At 36.2% G+C, this 17,570-nt stretch overlaps 1 protein-coding gene across 1 annotated transcript in view; it reads right to left on the reverse strand.

Moving 5' to 3' along the window:
- Window positions 1-17,570, reverse strand: part of PALLD (palladin, cytoskeletal associated protein) — a 479,197-nt gene that overhangs the window by 404,899 nt on the left and 56,728 nt on the right. The window lies entirely within an intron of this gene.

Consider the following 17,570-nt stretch of genomic DNA (forward strand, 5'->3'; position numbering starts at 1 on the left):
TTTTTGCTTGGTGATAGTAATAAAAAGAACATGGAACTATGATGCAGAAGACCTGGCCTATCTGTTGAAGTCTATGTAATTTCAGGAGGCAAGGTTTAACTTTTAGACCTGAGTTTTTGCAGCTATAAAATAAAAATGATAATGATGAAAAAAATAAAATAAAATCACTCTAGACAATATAAAATACTTCAGAACACAGGGATTATATGAACAAAATTACAAAAAACTTTTCACATAAATGAAGTTAAATCTAAACAACTGGAAAAAGCATTAATTGCTAATGAGTAGGCTGAATTAAAATAATAAAAATGACAATCCTAACTAAACTAATCTACTTATTCAATGCCATACCAATCAAATTACCAAAAAACTATTTTATAGAACTAGAAAAAAATAATAATAAAATTCATCTGGAAGAACAAGAGTTCGAGAATATTAAGAGAGCTAATGAAAAAAATGTGAAAGATGGTGGCCTACTGGTATCAGATCTCAAACTCTAATATAAAGCAATAATTATCAAAACAATTTGATCCTAGCTAAGAAATAGAAAGGTGGATCAGTGGAATAGAGTAGGTGTAAATAATCTTAGCAATCTAGTGTTTGATAAGCCTAAATATCCCAACTTTTGGGATTAGATCTCATTTGATTAAAAATACTGGGAAAATTGGAAAACAGTATGGCAAAAATTAATAGAACAATATCTCACACCCTTTACAAATTAAGGTCAAAATGGTTATGTGATTTAGACCTAAAGGGTGATATTATAAGTAAATTAGGGGAATATAGGATAGTTTACCTGTCAGGTCTATGGAGAAGAGAAGAATTTATGACCAAATAAGAGACAGAGAACATTATAAGATGTAAAATGAATAATTTCGAATATATCAAATTAAAAAAGGTCTTGTACAAACAAAACTAATGCAAGCAATAATAGAAGGGAAAGAACAAACTGAGAAAAAATTTTATAACAAATTTCTCTGATAAAAGACTCATTTCTCAAATATATAAAGAACTAAATCAAATTTATAAGAATATGTCATTTCCCAATTGACAAATGGTCAAAGAATATGAATAAGCAGTTTTCAAATGAAGAAACCAAAACCATCAATAATCATATGAAAAATATTCTAAATTCTTCCTGATCAGAGAAATGCAAATTAAAATCACTCTCAGGTACCAGCTTACACCTATCAGATTGACTAATATGATAGTGAAGGAACATGATAAATATTGGAGGGAATGTGGCAAAATTCCAACACTAATGCATTATTGGTGAAGCTGTGGACTGATCCAACCATTGTAGAAGGCAATTTGGAATTATACCCAAAGGATCATAAAATAATGCATATCCTCTGAACCAGTAATACCATCACTGGATCTGTATACCAAGAGATTTTTTAAAAATGGGAAAGAACCTACTTGTACAAAAATATTCTTAACTACTCTTTTTGTGATGGTAAAGAATTGGAAAAAATTGGAAATAAAAAATCATCAATTGGGGAATGGCTGAACAAATTGTGGTATATGATAGTGAAGGTATATCAAATGATAAACAGGATGATCTCAGAAAGAACTAGAAATACCTTCATGGACTGATGCAGAATGAAATAAGCAGAACCAGGAAAACATTGTACAAAGTAACAGCAATATTGTGGACTGATCAACTGTAATAGGCTTAGCTATTATTGGCAATTCAATGATCTAGGAGAATTCTGAGGGACTTATGTCAAAGAATACTATCCACCTCCAGAGAAAGAACTGTAGGAGTCAGAAAGCAGATGAAAGTTTAAGATTTTTCAATTGGTTATTTGGCTTTATGTTTTGGGGTTTTGGTTTCATAAGATTACTCATTTACAAAAATGAATGATATGGAAATATATTTTGCATGATAATACATGTATAACCCAGATTGAAACACCTGCCATCACCAGGAGGGGGAAGGAAAGGGAGGGAAATAAATTTGATCATATAACTTAGGAAAACTTGTGTTGAAATTTGATATTGCATGTAATTGGTAAAAAATAAATAAATAAAATACCATAGAATATCTCTGTAGGAAGCACCATTATAACCAGAAACCCAGAGAAATGGCCTTTTCAAAAGGGCTAAGAGTATTCCCCAAGTTGAAAGTGAGCTCTTGTGGGGCATACTGAAAATAGGACTCTCCCAATAGCTGTTAGGTCACTGCCCCTGACATTGCTGATAATTCTGTGTCCTCACACTCCCTCAGCTGGTTTCTCAGAAAACAACAGATTGCTCTTCAAGGTCTGTGTCAGAACTTTTAAAATGAAACCAAAAAATGGGAGTTACTTTTTCTAGGGGAGCTTTCCTGGTATATCCCTGATGCCTCTGCCTGCCCTTCTGAGATTATCTCTATGTAGTCTGCATATGTCTTGCACCTACTTGGTTATTTACGTGTTGCCTCCCCATTAGAATGTAAGCTCCCTGAAGGTAAGATGCTATTTTGCTTTTCTTTGTATTCCCTGTTTCTTGCGTAGTACTGGGTATATAATGTTTACTAAAAGATTATCGACAATATCTGACTCCTTTTAGCTTGATGCTGTATCTTATGCCCTTCTGAGTTTCATATATAGCTTACTGCTGTCTACATCTTGTATAGGAAAGGCTAAACGCTCTTTTCTAAGAATGCCTCAGTAGGTAAAGATACAGCTTGTTGTAAGGGAAAGAATGTTGGCTTTGGAGTCAGAGGATCTGAGTTCAAATGTTGCTTCTGGTGCTTATTGTCTGGATGAACACCTCATTTGACTTTCCTTAATTTTCTCTTCTTTGAAATAAGTCTAGTCGGGTATATGGTCTCTGTGCTCTCTTCCTGTTCTATTTCTGTGTTTTGTGAATCCCATGTAGTCTTATCCCACAGGTATGAAGTAAAAGATCTTTTATAATTGTGAAAGATGCTCAGTGGTTATATTTAATCTTATTCCTCAGTTCTATTGATAAATAACATTTCTAAGTTAAACTTCTACTTCTTTACGTCAAAAGAATATTTTTTATTACAATGGATCATTGTGTAATATGTAACAAACAATTATATCATATATAGTCTATTTTTTTGTTTCTTTTAAAATAGAATTGTTCAGGTTTGTTGGTGATCTAGCTCATGATAGTTTTATTAAATGAAGAGTTAGGATATTTAGGGGATGTTCTAATTTTGGAGCCTATCATCTTTATCCCTTCCAGTGCTGCTACAAGGCTACGAATCATGGGAATTCATGAATAATATGATAGGAGAATCAAAGACAGAGGCATATTGAAGTTAACTTGTACTAGCCTGAGAGAGTCAATTGTTAAATTTTCAGTGTGAGCATTTACCCACCAGAAATCAGCAACTGCTACAAATAAGTGCTTGATTTATTGTTTTGTTGCTTATCTAGACTTAATAAGGTAATAGAGAAAATGTTGATGATGCAGACTAAATTTAGAAGTGCCTTTTTTTTCTGCAGACCCTGTTGTAAAACATTTACTAACACACTCTTGTTCAAAGGACAATGAAAAGAAGTATGATGTATGAAAATTGCTAATAGCATATTATCAATAACAACTTGAATGTGAGAAATTGCACGGAATATATCACCAAACTTTTGTAGGACTAGAAAAGTTGGATTGACAACATGATAAGAGTGAGGGCTAACATATCAATTGTTCCCGCACTGGAGTGGGAGACATGAAATACTAATGGAATTATAGGAAAACCTTCAGTGTTGGGTAGATCTGCTTTGGAAGATTAATGGAAAGACGCAGACAAAATAATCATGATAAGAAAGTGTGGAAGGGTTGTGAATTGTACACCAGTGAGATCACAAACTCACTGAAGATTTTAGATTTTAGAGTTGGAAGGGATCTTAAAGATATTCTAATCTAACCCACTCATTCCACAGATGAGGAAACTAAGGTACACATGGGTCAAGTGAGCTGACCAAAATTCGATTGATGGTAGGATAGCTGATATTTGAATTCAGATGATCTCACTTATCCTCACTTTCCACTATACAGCAGCCCTCAAAACAATTTTCATTTATATAGTGTGTTATGATCACACAAAAATTAGAGATTTTTTTTTCATAATACCCCTGTTAGGCATCAGAGTTTATGCTTTTGTTTTGGGTGTGCTAGTTACATATTGTATGAAGGCATTTTATGTCCTTTATTTAGTGCATAGTCAGAATGACTATGAGAATTTTCATCAACTATAGTACTTAAATTCAATTTTCAATTCAATTTGAATGTGTACTTTAAAAAATAACAATATACATATGAAGGGACAACAGAATAGCACTGAATACTTGGAAGATATATGAGAAAATGAACAAACCAATGTAGATGTATAGTGGAAAGCATTTGGGTGGGGATCAGCAAAGGGAAAACCAGAAATAGTATTGTCATGGGGGTATACTATAGACCACCCGGTGAGAAGGAGGAAACAGATGAGTTTGGGAAACATCACAAATCAAGCATGGAGGTATAATAGCAGGGTGGGGGACTTCAACAATTTGGACATCTGCTGGGCTCTTTCTCTGCCAAAATCAGAGCAGCTAACAAATTCTTGCCTTTCCATAATGATAATTTCATTCCTCAAAAGACAGAGAAACAATGAGCAGAATCATTATTACTTCCCTAATTCTATTAGAGGCTAAGTGGTTCATGAAAGTGGAAATGATAGGAATCATTGGAAGAAATGATCACTCCATCCTAGTATTAGTGAGGAGAAGAACATCAGTTATAATGGTCTGACACAGGTCATATTAGGAAAGATTGATTTTCAAAGAATCCAGAAGAAGGATATATAGGATTTTAGAGAAGAAATCAAAACAAGAGAGATGGAAAGTCCTTAAGAAAATCTGAAAATATAAATGATTCCAATGAGAAAGACAAAGTGGAGCCATCTGAAGAGGACAATACAGAGGCACAGGGAACTTATTGTTTTATTTTAATTTTTTTTACTTTTATTTTTTATTTACTTTTATTTTTTTGGAATATTTCACATGGTTACATGATTCATGTTCTTTCCCTCTCCCCCAACCCCTCCCTCCCTCCCTGTAGCCTACACATAATTCCACTGGGTTTTAAATGTATCATTGATCAAGATCTATTTCCATGTTATTGATAGTTGCACTAGGGTGATCATTTAGTGTCTACATCCCCAATAGCATCCCCATCAACCCATGTGTTCAAGCAACAACTTAGATTTTTAAAAAGATACCTATATAAGATGGAAGCAAGGAAAGACAAATATAAGTAATATTTTATCAAGAGCAATAAAACTCAGAATGAGATAAATCTGGCAATGAATCCTATGGAACACAAAATATTTTTAAAAAGATATTTGGTTATAAGGAAGATTAAAGAAGAAGTAGAATTTGTGATAAGGATAGATGGATTGGATAATGACAGATGATGTTAATAATAAAGAGATGATGGAGAGAAGGCAGAGGTGACCAATTCTGTTTTGCATCTACCTTCCCTACCAAAGAAGGTGACTTTCAGAATAAAAAAGACAGAACAAAAATGATGTAACAAGAAGACATCAGTTATGTGAGGAGTTACTAATAGGGCATGTAACCATTCTCAATGAGTTCCAGTCACTGGTGGCTTGAATAATTTGAGGGTGAACTACACTTGAGATTTCTAAAAGAACTGGGTAGGTGTGAATCTCAAGCCATTATCAGTAATCTTAAAAAAAGTATAGATATCAGAAGTGTCACAGTCCTGGAGATGGGTATATGTTCTAATTTTTAAAAAGGCAAAGTAAGGGGAGCCTTTAAATTATAAGCCAGTGAGCATGACTTTTATTCCTGGCAAGATTCTGGAATAAAAGGAGGCATTTAGAAATTGAGCATTTAGAAGAAGAAGTGATCACTAAGAATCAGTATGATGCACGTATATTATATGTATAATAATATATGTCAACAAAGTATTTAACTGAATTTGTTATGATATCTTCCTAAGATGGAATGATAAGGTCTACACAGTAACAGCAATGATGATCAACTGTGAATGACTTAGCTATTATCAGCAACGCAAGGATACAAAACAGCTCCAAAGGACTCATGACAAAATGGGCCATCCACCATCACAGAAGAAAATGACAGATTCTGAATGCAGATTGAAGCATATCATTCTTCATTTTATTTCCTCCATGATTTTTTCTCTAGGGTAAGTGATATGTGTCTTCTTTCACAACATGATGAACATGGAAATTCTTATTATATGATAACATATGTACAGTCTATGTCCTATTACTTTCCATCTTGGGAAGGGAGGATATGTAAGGGGATAGAGAGAGAATATAGATTACAAATGTCAGAAAACTATTATTAAAAATTGTATCAAACAAAAAATAAGAAAATTAAAAAGAAAATAAAAATAAAAAAGAAAGAGATGGTTTAAATAATAGGATAGCTAAGTGAATTCTGAACAGTTTAAATGATAAGACCTAAGAAATAGTCATTAATTTAATCAATGTCAATTTGGAGGGAGGCCTCTAATGTAGTGTGCTCCTGGGATCTTGGAGTACCTTTGACTTGATTTTATTTGATATATCTTATCAATGATTTGGATGAAAGAATTAGGGAATCTTTTCTAAATAGACAAATCTGAGAGGGATAACTAACATACTCGATGATAAAGCCAGGATACAAAAAGATTCATGGGGCTATAATCAAGGGTTGCCTTGGGAGGTTGTGGATTTCTTATCTCTAGAAATCTTAAATTGGAAGTTCGATAGCTATTTGTCAGAAATGTTGGTTAATCCTTTTTAGGTATGAGTTGAACTACCTAAACTTCCTTTTCTAGCTAATCCGAGATTCTGTGAACCCTCTACCATTTCCTCAAATTATCTCTTACTCAAATATCTTTGATAACTTGGGTCAAGCCAAATCAAGAAGCATTTGTTGAACTCTTACTTTGTATCAATCACTGTCCTATTATGGGTTATATTATTAAAAGGATACTTGGAGAAGAAGTCCAGAATTATCCATTACTTCCCTCTTTTTATCAATTTGGTAAGATTCCTAGAACAGACAGCTTGATTTGTCCTCTAATTTGAATTTGTCTTCTAGGAGCTGAGGTGTATCATAGTGGTATCAGAACTGGATGAAAATATATCATATAGAAGAAAAAAAACAGTCTGAACCAAGTGTGGCTTTTTTCCTTTTAAAAATAAGCATTACCAGAAGGAATGCATACTAAGCATACCGTTTTCTATCATTATCCCACTTCCTCAATTTGATCCACCGAAATTCCTCAAGCTATATTTGAGGAATCCTCACCCCACATGGCCAGCATTTGAAAACGCACATTGGGAAATACAGCTGGATGGATGTCTCTGAAGTTTACATATTTATAATGGCAGAAAACAAAAACCACAGATTGAAATAGAGGACATTTTAATGATGCTTCTGACATGCTTCATGATTATAGCAGAAGCCAACTCCTTAGATGTTTGGAAAAACACCATCCATCTCATAGGCCTCATTCTTCATTAAACAATGAGCTCTGCATAATACAAGTTAAAAGTGTTAACAGTTTCTATAATTACAGAATAACTCAAAATCAAAATAATGAGTGACAAAATGCAAAAAAAAAAAAATTGGTTGCGATCCAAGAGAGATGATTCATGAAATCTCTTCCTTATTGATATATTTTTTCCTCTTGCCTTTTTCTCCCCCATAGAAGAGGCATCACTTGACAAAAAGATATATACATATATATGTATATACACATATATATATACATACACACATATATACTTATGTATATGTATAAAACTATATCTTTTTTCTATTTATCAGTTCTTTCTCTGGAGGTGGACATACACAAATCATTCTTCAAACTCTATTTCTGTTACTTATATGATGTTCTTTTGGTTCTGCTCCTTTCACTCTTCATAATTTCATGTAGATCTTTCCATGTTTTTCCAAAATTAACCTATTTAATTTGATTAAATTTACCTAATTAAATTTGTCATTTCATTTTAATAATTGTTCTCTGATATTTTGTGATCCATGTTTCCTCCCTTCCTCCCTCCTCTCTCTCTCTCTCTCTCTCTCTCTCTCTCTCTCTCTCTCTCTCTCTCTCTGAGACAGCCACATGTAACCTATGACATAGATTATACTTGTGCTATCATGCAATAAGCATTTCCATGTTTATCATGTTGTGAAAGAAGCCACACATCACTTTCATAAGGAAAAAAAAAACTCATAAAGGAAATAAAGTGAAAAATGGCATGCTTCCATCTACTTTCAGACTCCATCAGCTCTTTCTTTGGGAGTGGACAGCCTTTTTTGTCCTGAGTTTCTTGAAGTCACCTCAGATCCCTGGGCTGCTGATCATAGTTGGCATTCACAGTTGAGCATCATGCATCATTGCTGTTACTATCCCAAAGGGATGTGAATTTGTTATGGTGGACAGAGTGATGGGACTGAATGTAAATCCTGTCTCAGACGATTGTTGGGTGACCTTTTGCAAATCATTTAACTTTAGTCTGCCTCAGTTTCCTAATCTATAAAACGGGGATAATAGCACCCACCTCAGAAAGGTTGTTTTGAAGCTCAAATGAGATAACGTATGTAAAATACTTTGCAAAGCTCGAGGTGTTCTATAATACTAGCTTATTAGTATTTCCACTTATTGTATTTATTGTTGTGGCTGTCATTTCAACTTGTCTCGGGTTCATTGTCAACTTTACACCCTCCTCAGTTTTCTGGAACACGGACTCTCTGTTTGTCCTGGATCTTATCTCTTATTGATGCCCGAATGTCATGATACTCTTGTACAAGTTGTTTCTGATCTACCTCATTGTTCCAGTCCCAGCACTTTGGGTATTTAACTGGTGATATTTTGCTCCATAGAACCAACACAATGCTTCTAGAACCTTCTGGAGTAGGAATTTCTTGGTCTAAGCCACACCATATTTCTGCTCAAAAATCTGCTGTGGCTCCTTGTCACCTCTCCATGTAAGCTCAAATGCCTTTGCTTGCAACACACTCTGAGGTACCCCTACATTTCCAGCCTCATATTTATTCTGTTTATGCTACAAATCAAGTGGATTACTTTGCTCTGTCATGACCGACCACTTTATGGTTTTACTCCTCTCTCCTTCTGGAATGCTTGCTTGCTTTCTTTTTTACCTGTTGGATTCCTACTCATTTTTAAAAAATCCTTACCCTAAGTCTTAGTATCAGTTCTAGGACAGAAGAGTGAAAGGGTTAGGCAATCAGGGATAAGTGACTTACTCAGGGTCACGTAGCTAGGAAGTGAAGGAGACCAGATTTGAACCAGCTCCTTTTGACTCAAGTCTGGTGCTCCATCCAGTGGGCTTCTCACCTGCCCCCTCTACTCATTTTTTAAAGCCCAGCTCAAATGTTCTCCCTTGGGATCATTACAGGTTTCATCTCACCCCGTCACAGAACTTTTTGTTCTGCAACTCTCTAATAGGCTTACCACAGTAGTTATCTTTAGATGAGTCTTATCCCCCTGGCTGTCAAACAGGTCTGACCATGTCATACCCCCTACTCAATTAACTCCAGTGACTCCCTGTCACCTATATGATCAAATAGAAAATGCTCGAAGTCCTTTACAACCTCTCCCACCCCCACCTCATTTCCTACCCTTCTAGTATTCTTATATTTTACATACCCCCAAATATTCCTTCATCCCGGCCACTGGTGTCCTTGCTGTTCCTTGAACAAGACATTGCATTTCCTGACTCCAAACCTTTTCACTGGCTGTCCCCCATCCACGGAATGTTCTTCTTCCTCATCTCTGCCTCCCTGCTTCTTAATTCTACTCTCTTCCTTCTTTTGGTTTTCTTCAATTTATCCTCTCTAGAACTTGTTTGTACATAGTTACTTGTATTTGACTGTGAGCTCCTTGAGGGCAGGGTCTGCTTCTTTTTCTTTTTAACCTTTTTTTATAGCTCTAGCATGTAGCTAGTGTTTGGCACATAGTGTAAGAGGGATTGGAAGGGACCTCCTTCCTAGAAGAACCTCCTCCTAGAAGAAGGAATTATATCTGGGACTTGAAGGAAGCCAGAGAAGTCTGGAGGCAGAGATACAAAGTGTGGAATGGGATTCCTAGAAGGGCAGAAAGTAGTGGATTTCTCCTTCCTAGAAGTTGTAAGGCTGCATCACCAATCTTTGTGGATCAGGTATGGTGTAAACCAGTGATGGGCCAACTTTTTAAAGAGGGGGCCAAAGGAAAGGAAATGTTCATCTGTCCATCTGTTTCTAAGGCAACTCTTTCAAAGTTTCATTGTATTATTCTATCCTACTCATTGTATTCGTCAGATTAGGAATAATGTCCTGGATAGAACATTTCAGGGGACCACATCTGGCCCATAGCCCGTAGTTTTCCCATCAGTGGTATAAAAGAATTTTTTTTTCAGTTATGAGTTCAACTAGGTGGCAAGCTGTGGTCCCTTTCAGCTTTGAAATTCTACGATTCTGTGCCTTTCTGTAAATGAACTTGTAATGAGGGTAATAAGAGGTGTTTGAAAATAACTATAATTTCAAAGAGAATACAAATGCTTTTGAGAAACTGAAATAAAGGATGATGTGTACAAAGGAGAAATAGATTATTACTGCCTGAGCGAATCAAGGATAGCTTCATGTAAGCAGTAACATTTAAGCTGGGTGTGAGTAGAATGTGGCAGTAGGAGATATAGGGGGAGAGAATTCTAGGTATGTAGAATGCCATGAGTGGGGAAAGTGTGGAATTTATTCAGAGGATGATTGTTAATTGAATGTTTTTTTTTTACAAATAGATTATTTTATTTTATTATTATTATTTTTTTAAACCCTTACCTTCCGTCTTGGAGTCAATACTGTGTATTGGCTCCAAGGCAGAAGAATGGTAAAGGTAGGCAATGGGGATCAAGTGACTTGCCCAGGGTCACACAGCTTGGAAGTGTCTGAGGCCAGATTTGAATCTAGGACCTCCTGCCTCTAGGCCTGGCTCTCAATCCACTGAGCTACCCAGCTGCCCCTGTTAATCGAATTTGACTAGTGTATACAGTTTACTGATTACCAGTGTAGGTATAAACTTCAGAAATGAGATTTTTTTTTCTTTTCAGAAACTCTTACTTTTCTAAGATCCATTAGTGATATGTGAGCACAGTTGTCCTAACTCTGCTGATAACTTTGAAAAATTAAATCAGCACCTTCAAGATTTTAGCCAGCTTTTCCTCTCTCCCCAGTGATGGCATGTTTAACTTCTAGACTCACAAAAAGATATTTTAGAAATTTAGTCTTATCCTTTGTTAATCATGAAATTACAAAGAATTCTAGTGGAATTAACCTGATACTTTATACACAGAAACTCCTCTTTTAGAGGAGAAGTCATCACCATGATTTGAGTTCCACACGTTTACAACCTATGGCATTATCCTGGATTCCTTCCTCATCTTCATCCACATATCTAATCTATTGCCAGATTTTTCTCTGCCTCCATAACATCCCTCCTTCTTGACCCCTTTTCTATACTCTCACACAGAGTCATGATCTTAGTTCAGGACCTCTTGCCTAGATGAGCAAAACATCTTCCTTATTGGTTTTTTGAGATTATGTTTCTCCTCACTCCAGTTCACCCTCTGCCAAAGTTACCTTTCTTAAGTGCAGATCTGACCATGTTACTATTCTACTCAATAAACTTTAGAGGCTCCCTATTGCCTCTCAGATAAAATAGAAACTGCTCTGTTTAGCTTTTAACATTCTTTACAGCATGTTCCTAGCCTATCTTTCCAGCCTGCTTTCCCTTCAGGCACTCTATGATCTAAGCCAAATTCTTTTTCTATCTGGTTCTAATACATGACACAGTCTCCTGCCGCCATGTTTGCAGGCGCTGTCCTCCCTGCCTGAGATGGACTCTTCCTTTCCCTTATCTCATAGACTCCCCATCTTCCTTTAAGATGCAACTAAGGAGTCACTTCTACTTGAAGCCTTTTCGAATATCTTCCCTACCCCCAAATAGTAGTATCCTCATGACCTTGGATTTCATTACTTCATATGAAGCTCTTCTCGTTATTCTCTTTATATTTCTTCTGTATAAAATCGTCTTTATATTTATTTTGTATGTCCTTTTTGAATCTCTCATTAAAATGTAAGCTTCCTCAGAGCAAGCACTGATTTCATTCTTTAGATTTCCATCTCCTATAGTGTCTAGCATAGTACTTAGCTCCAAGGCTTAGCAACTGAACAAGAGGTTTCATTGGTGTAGAGCGGTGATTCCCAAAGTGGGCGCCACTGCCCATGGTGGGTGCTGCAGCGATCCAGGGGAGCGGTGATGGCCACAGGTGCATTTCTGAGTTCAATAAATAGTTTCATAATTTCAAAGTTCAATGTTTCTAATTTACACCTTTCTTTAGTATATTTTACAAAAAAGGTAGAAACATTAACACATATATCTTTCCTATTAATTACTATTAAAGCATACTGACTCCCTTTGTGACCTTGGGCAAATCCACTTCATCTCTCTCTACCTCTCTATATTTCTAAAATGAATGGGTTTGACTTGATGACCCCTGAATTAGTTACTAGAAGTATTGTTTGTTGTCTTAGTTGTTTTTGTATTTCTTTTGGTCATATTCAACTCTTTTGAGTCCATTTGGGGTTTCCTTGGCAAAGACTCTGAAGTAGTTTGCCATTTCCTTCTTGAGCTCATTTTATATATGAGGAAACTGAGGCAAACAAGATTGAGTAGAGCCACAATTGAACTCAGGTCTTCTTGACTCCAGGCCTGGAGTTCTATTCATTGCACAATGTAGACTCTCAGAAACATTGTAGTGCGATGCCTTTGAAAACAAAAGGCTTAGGTTTAAATCCTACTTTTCATACTTCTTACCCAAGTTTGACTTACGTACATACAGTTTGTGAAAAACAATATTTTATACCATTACCAATATAAGATCAAAATGGATATATGATTTAGGCATAAAGGCAGATATCACAAGCAAATAAGAAGGTCAGAGAACATATTACCTATCAGATTTAGGACTAGAAGAAGAATTTTTGATTAAACAAGAGATAGAAAGTGTTGTAAGATATGAAATGGATAATTTTGAATGCATTAAATTAAAAAAAAGTTTTGTACAAATAAAACTAATGCAGTCAAATTAGAAGGAAAGGAGGGAATTGGGAAAAAATTATAGAAAAGAGGTCTCATAGCTAAAATATGTAGAGAATTTTGTCAAATTTACAAAATTGTGAATAATTCCTCAATTGATACATTGTCAAAACTATTAAAAGAAAGTTTTTGGATAATTAAATCAAAACTATATATAGCCATATGAAAAAAATGCTCTAAATAAATCTCTATTCATTAGAGAAATGCAAATCAAAACAATTCAGACATCATCTTACAACTTCCAGATTGCTAAAATAATAAAAAGGCAAAGTGACAAATGTTAGAAGGGATGTAGAAAAATGGGGACACTAATACGTCATTGATGGAACTATGAATGATCCAGTAATTTTGGAGTGCAATCTGGAATTATGCCCAAAGAGTTATAAAACTGTATATAACTTTTTACTGTGCAATACCATTATTAGGCTTATTTCCTAAGGTGATCAGGGAAAAAGGAAAAGAACCTACATTCTAAAATATTTATAGCAGCTCTGTTCATGGTAGCAAAGAACTGTAAATTGAGGGGATGTTCATCAGGAGGGTAATGACTAAACTAGTTGTGGCATAGGATTATGATGGAATAACACTGAGCCATAAAAAATGACAAACAGATTAATTTTTTAGAAACATGGATAGTGTGACCCTGGGAAAGTCATTTAATTCCCATTGCTTGGCCCTTCTCTCTCTTTTGCCTTGGTATTGATTCAACTGGTATTAATAGAAGGTAAGAGTTAAAAAAACCAAATAAACATGGAAAGATCTGCATGAAATTATGGAGTGAAAAAAAAAAGCAGAACCAAGAAAACATTATATGCAGCAACAGAAATACTTTGAAGAATGATTTGTGTATGTCTACCTCCAGAGAAAGAACTGATAAACAGAAACAAGCAAGACATTGTTTTATATATGCACATATCTTTTTTTTTTCAGATAATACCTTTTCTAGTGCAGGGAGGGGAGGGAGGAAGGCAGATATTTGGAAATTTTAATGTAGCAAACAAACAAATAAATAAATATAAATCAGAAAAAAGAATGGTAACAGCAGTAAGTTGACTTCCATTATAGTCAATTTAAGCAAGTATTTCAGTTTTCTGGGCCTCAATGGATAAAAAAGGACTTTAACTGGGTGGCCTCTAAAATTCCTTTAGGCTCTGGACCTATAATCCTTTTACTCTACATCAGTGTTTAAGGTTAATGAATTTTTATTTTTCATGGGAAGGATTGTCATTAAAATAAAACATATGTATGTATTCTGAAGATGTACTCAATGACTACTAGATTAGCAAATAAAATCTTAGCTGTACATTTGTTGGAATATGCTGATTTGGTCACCTCAAGACTGTGCTTCAAGAAAAAAAATTAAAATGACTTTATAACAACAAGGTGTAAAATGGCCCCATTAGATTACTCTTGACTGCTCTCTCATTCCACCTTCTACCCAGAGGTCCATAGGTGGCACAGTGGACAGGTCACTAAGCTTAAAGTCAGATTTACTTGAGTTTAATTCTGACCTTGGACACTTACCGACTGCATGACCCTGGACAAGTCACTTAACTCTGCCTCAGTTTCTTCAACTATATTATAGGGATAATAACAGCACTTACCTGACAGAGTTGTTGTGAAGATTATATGAGATAATATGTAAAGCTCCTGGCACACAGTAGATATTATATAAATGCTTATTTCTCCCCCTCACCCCATCCCTTTCTTACGCCATTGTTTATTTTTTTTAAATATTTTATTTTTCCCAATTACATGTAATAATACTTTTCAACATACGTTTTCCAAAATTAGAAGATCCAAATTGCCATCCCATGGTTATTAGGATTTATTGAGGATTAAAAGAAGTATTCAATGTTGATATTATATTAAAATGCATGCTTCAAAATGTAGGAAGCAAAAGTGAGAAAGTATGTAATGGTAATGGCTACAGGCTGAGCTTATGGAGGGCAAAGTGGGAAAGTGGGGAGCAGGTTAATCTAAATAAAAGAAAATAAAGGTAGGGTGGTAACATTGAAAAGATTTTGGATTGCTACCAAAGAAATTGGATTGAAACTCCAGCTTTGTCCATATGACCTTGGGCAAATCACCCCTCTATTGCGGGCCTCGGTTTCTTCATCTGTAAAAGGTGAGACTTTGACCATATGACCTTGAGGTTCATTCTAGCTATGATCCCTTGAAGCTTTCCTTAGCCATGCCGATTATAATGAGAAACACTGTTTCCGCCTCCTTATAGCGATTTTATTTAAAGGGCTCTTTGGTGATTTTCTGTCGATTTTAAATTCAGTATCTGACAGAGGAACCATCTTTGGGGATGAGAAAAATCCCCAAACAAAACCAGGCCCAAACTCCTCTAGTGAATGGACTGCCAGTGTGTAATATACAATGTAAATATTTCAATTGTGGTCACATTTATGCATAACATCCAATCTGAGAGGAAGAAGACCATCTGGGAAAGAACGTCTTCTTGTGCTTGAAATATGGCTAAATGTTAGAATTGATCAATGTTCGAAAATTAATGGAGAGTGTCAAATGAGGGCAAAAATTCATGGGAACAGCTGTGTTTCACAATCTGACCTCAGGACATTGGATCTTTAGTATTTCCATAATACAGTTGTAAAAAAATATGTCCCACTAGTCTTATTTGCTTTCCTTAATGGATAATGCTTCTGGCTTGGATCTTCATGTGGAAAAAAAGCATCTTTTGCCTCATAAAATGTTACAGATGCTGCTGTAGTAACACACTTTAATTTTATGCTGATCTCAAAAGACATACGTGGAAAAATCCAAACATGTAGTTGGATATTGACTGTCAACTTTAAATCCAGAAAATATCTGGATCCTAAAAATGAATCTCTCCCCACCCAGACAAGCAACTAACTCCAGCACCCCAACATTTTCATCCTTTTGCTAACGTCCTGCGTTCTTTCTGATAGGCAACTGGAACTTTGTCCCGGCAGTATTTGAACACTGCCAGCCTGGCCAAGTTTGAAAAACCACCGGGGGGAGGGAGAGCCTGTTGGTCCTGTGACAAGGTTCTTAGGTGGCCAGAAGGAGTTTCTGCTTGCTTCTGCTTTGGGGAGAAAAAAAAAAGAAAAGCAAGCTTCTCTCTCGCTTTGATGAAATGAGCCCCATTTGAAATCCTATCCATCAGCTCAGCAAAGAAATGAATATCAGAGCTCCAACTTCCCCATTTTTTCTGTTAGCAAACCCAGGAACACATTCCACTCAAACCTTTGACATTCAAGCAAGTTGTTTACATTGCCAGCAGTCAATGGTCAGGTATTGCCCCCTGAGGAGCTCATTTAGAGCCCTGGTTCACTGCTCAGTTATATCAATATTCATTTACATTGAAAGTGGGAGGCTCTGTGCCCTCTTGAGGGCAGGGAAAGGAAGGAGAAGTGGAAAACGGGGCAAAAAGGGGAAAGAAACCTAGAAAATATGGTCCATGACCCTTTAATGTATGACTCTCATTTAAACGAACTCAGTGAGGAATAGCAAAGAAAAGTCCAAGCGGCTTAATTTCTACAAACTCATCTCTGCCTGTGCTCTCAATTTACAGTTTTATGAGTTTTCCTTTCCTGGAGTATAAAGCCAGAGGAGCCCGAGAGTTAATGAAGGGTGTGGTCAGCTTACACACAGTTTCAATTACAAACTCGGGGTGGAGGCTGGGGCTGAAATTTGCCTTTCAATCACCATATGCCAATCTAACTCTTTCCAGAACACAATCTGACTGGGTAGTGGAATCACAGACCTTGTGGGTTCATTCATTCATTAAGAGATGGAGACACAATCGAGCCTTCCCTTCCTTGGGCTGCCCTTTAAGGGATTCCTCCAAGGATCATTGTGGTTCCCACATTCAACTCTCTATAGAATAACCATGGTCAAAAAAGCGCCCCGAATGAGCCTCTGCTAAGGAAGTCATCCGCCTCTTGCACAGTCTAGCATATACTTACAGATTGCTGGTAATTAAAGAGTTCCTACCTAAGTTGCTCTTGAAGCAAACTTCAGCACTTTGTAATATTTTCCCTTCATAAAAGTCCCCAAGTATTTACAGTCTGCAAATGAGGTCATACTCTTGAAACAGTAAAGATTACAAGAGACAGTCAGAGACAGAGACAGAGACAGAGACAGAGAGAGACAGAGACAGAGACAGAGGCAGAGAGAGAGAGAGAGAGAGAGAGAGAGAGAGAGAGAGAGAGAGAAAGAGAATGAGAGAATGTGTGTATTGTGTGGGAGAGAACGAGAGAGAGATGGGGAGAGAGGGAGGAGTGAGAGAGACAGAGAGAGACAGACAGAGAGAAAGAGGATGAGAGAATGTGTGTATTGTGTGGGAGAGAAAGAGAGAAAGATGGGGAGAGAGGGAGGAGAGAGAGACAGGAAGCGAGAGAGAGAGAGAGAGAGAGAGAGAGAGAGAGAGAGAGAGAGAGAGA

Source organism: Gracilinanus agilis, chromosome 6, assembly GCF_016433145.1.
Source record: "Gracilinanus agilis isolate LMUSP501 chromosome 6, AgileGrace, whole genome shotgun sequence".
Classification (NCBI taxonomy): domain Eukaryota; kingdom Metazoa; phylum Chordata; class Mammalia; order Didelphimorphia; family Didelphidae; genus Gracilinanus; species Gracilinanus agilis.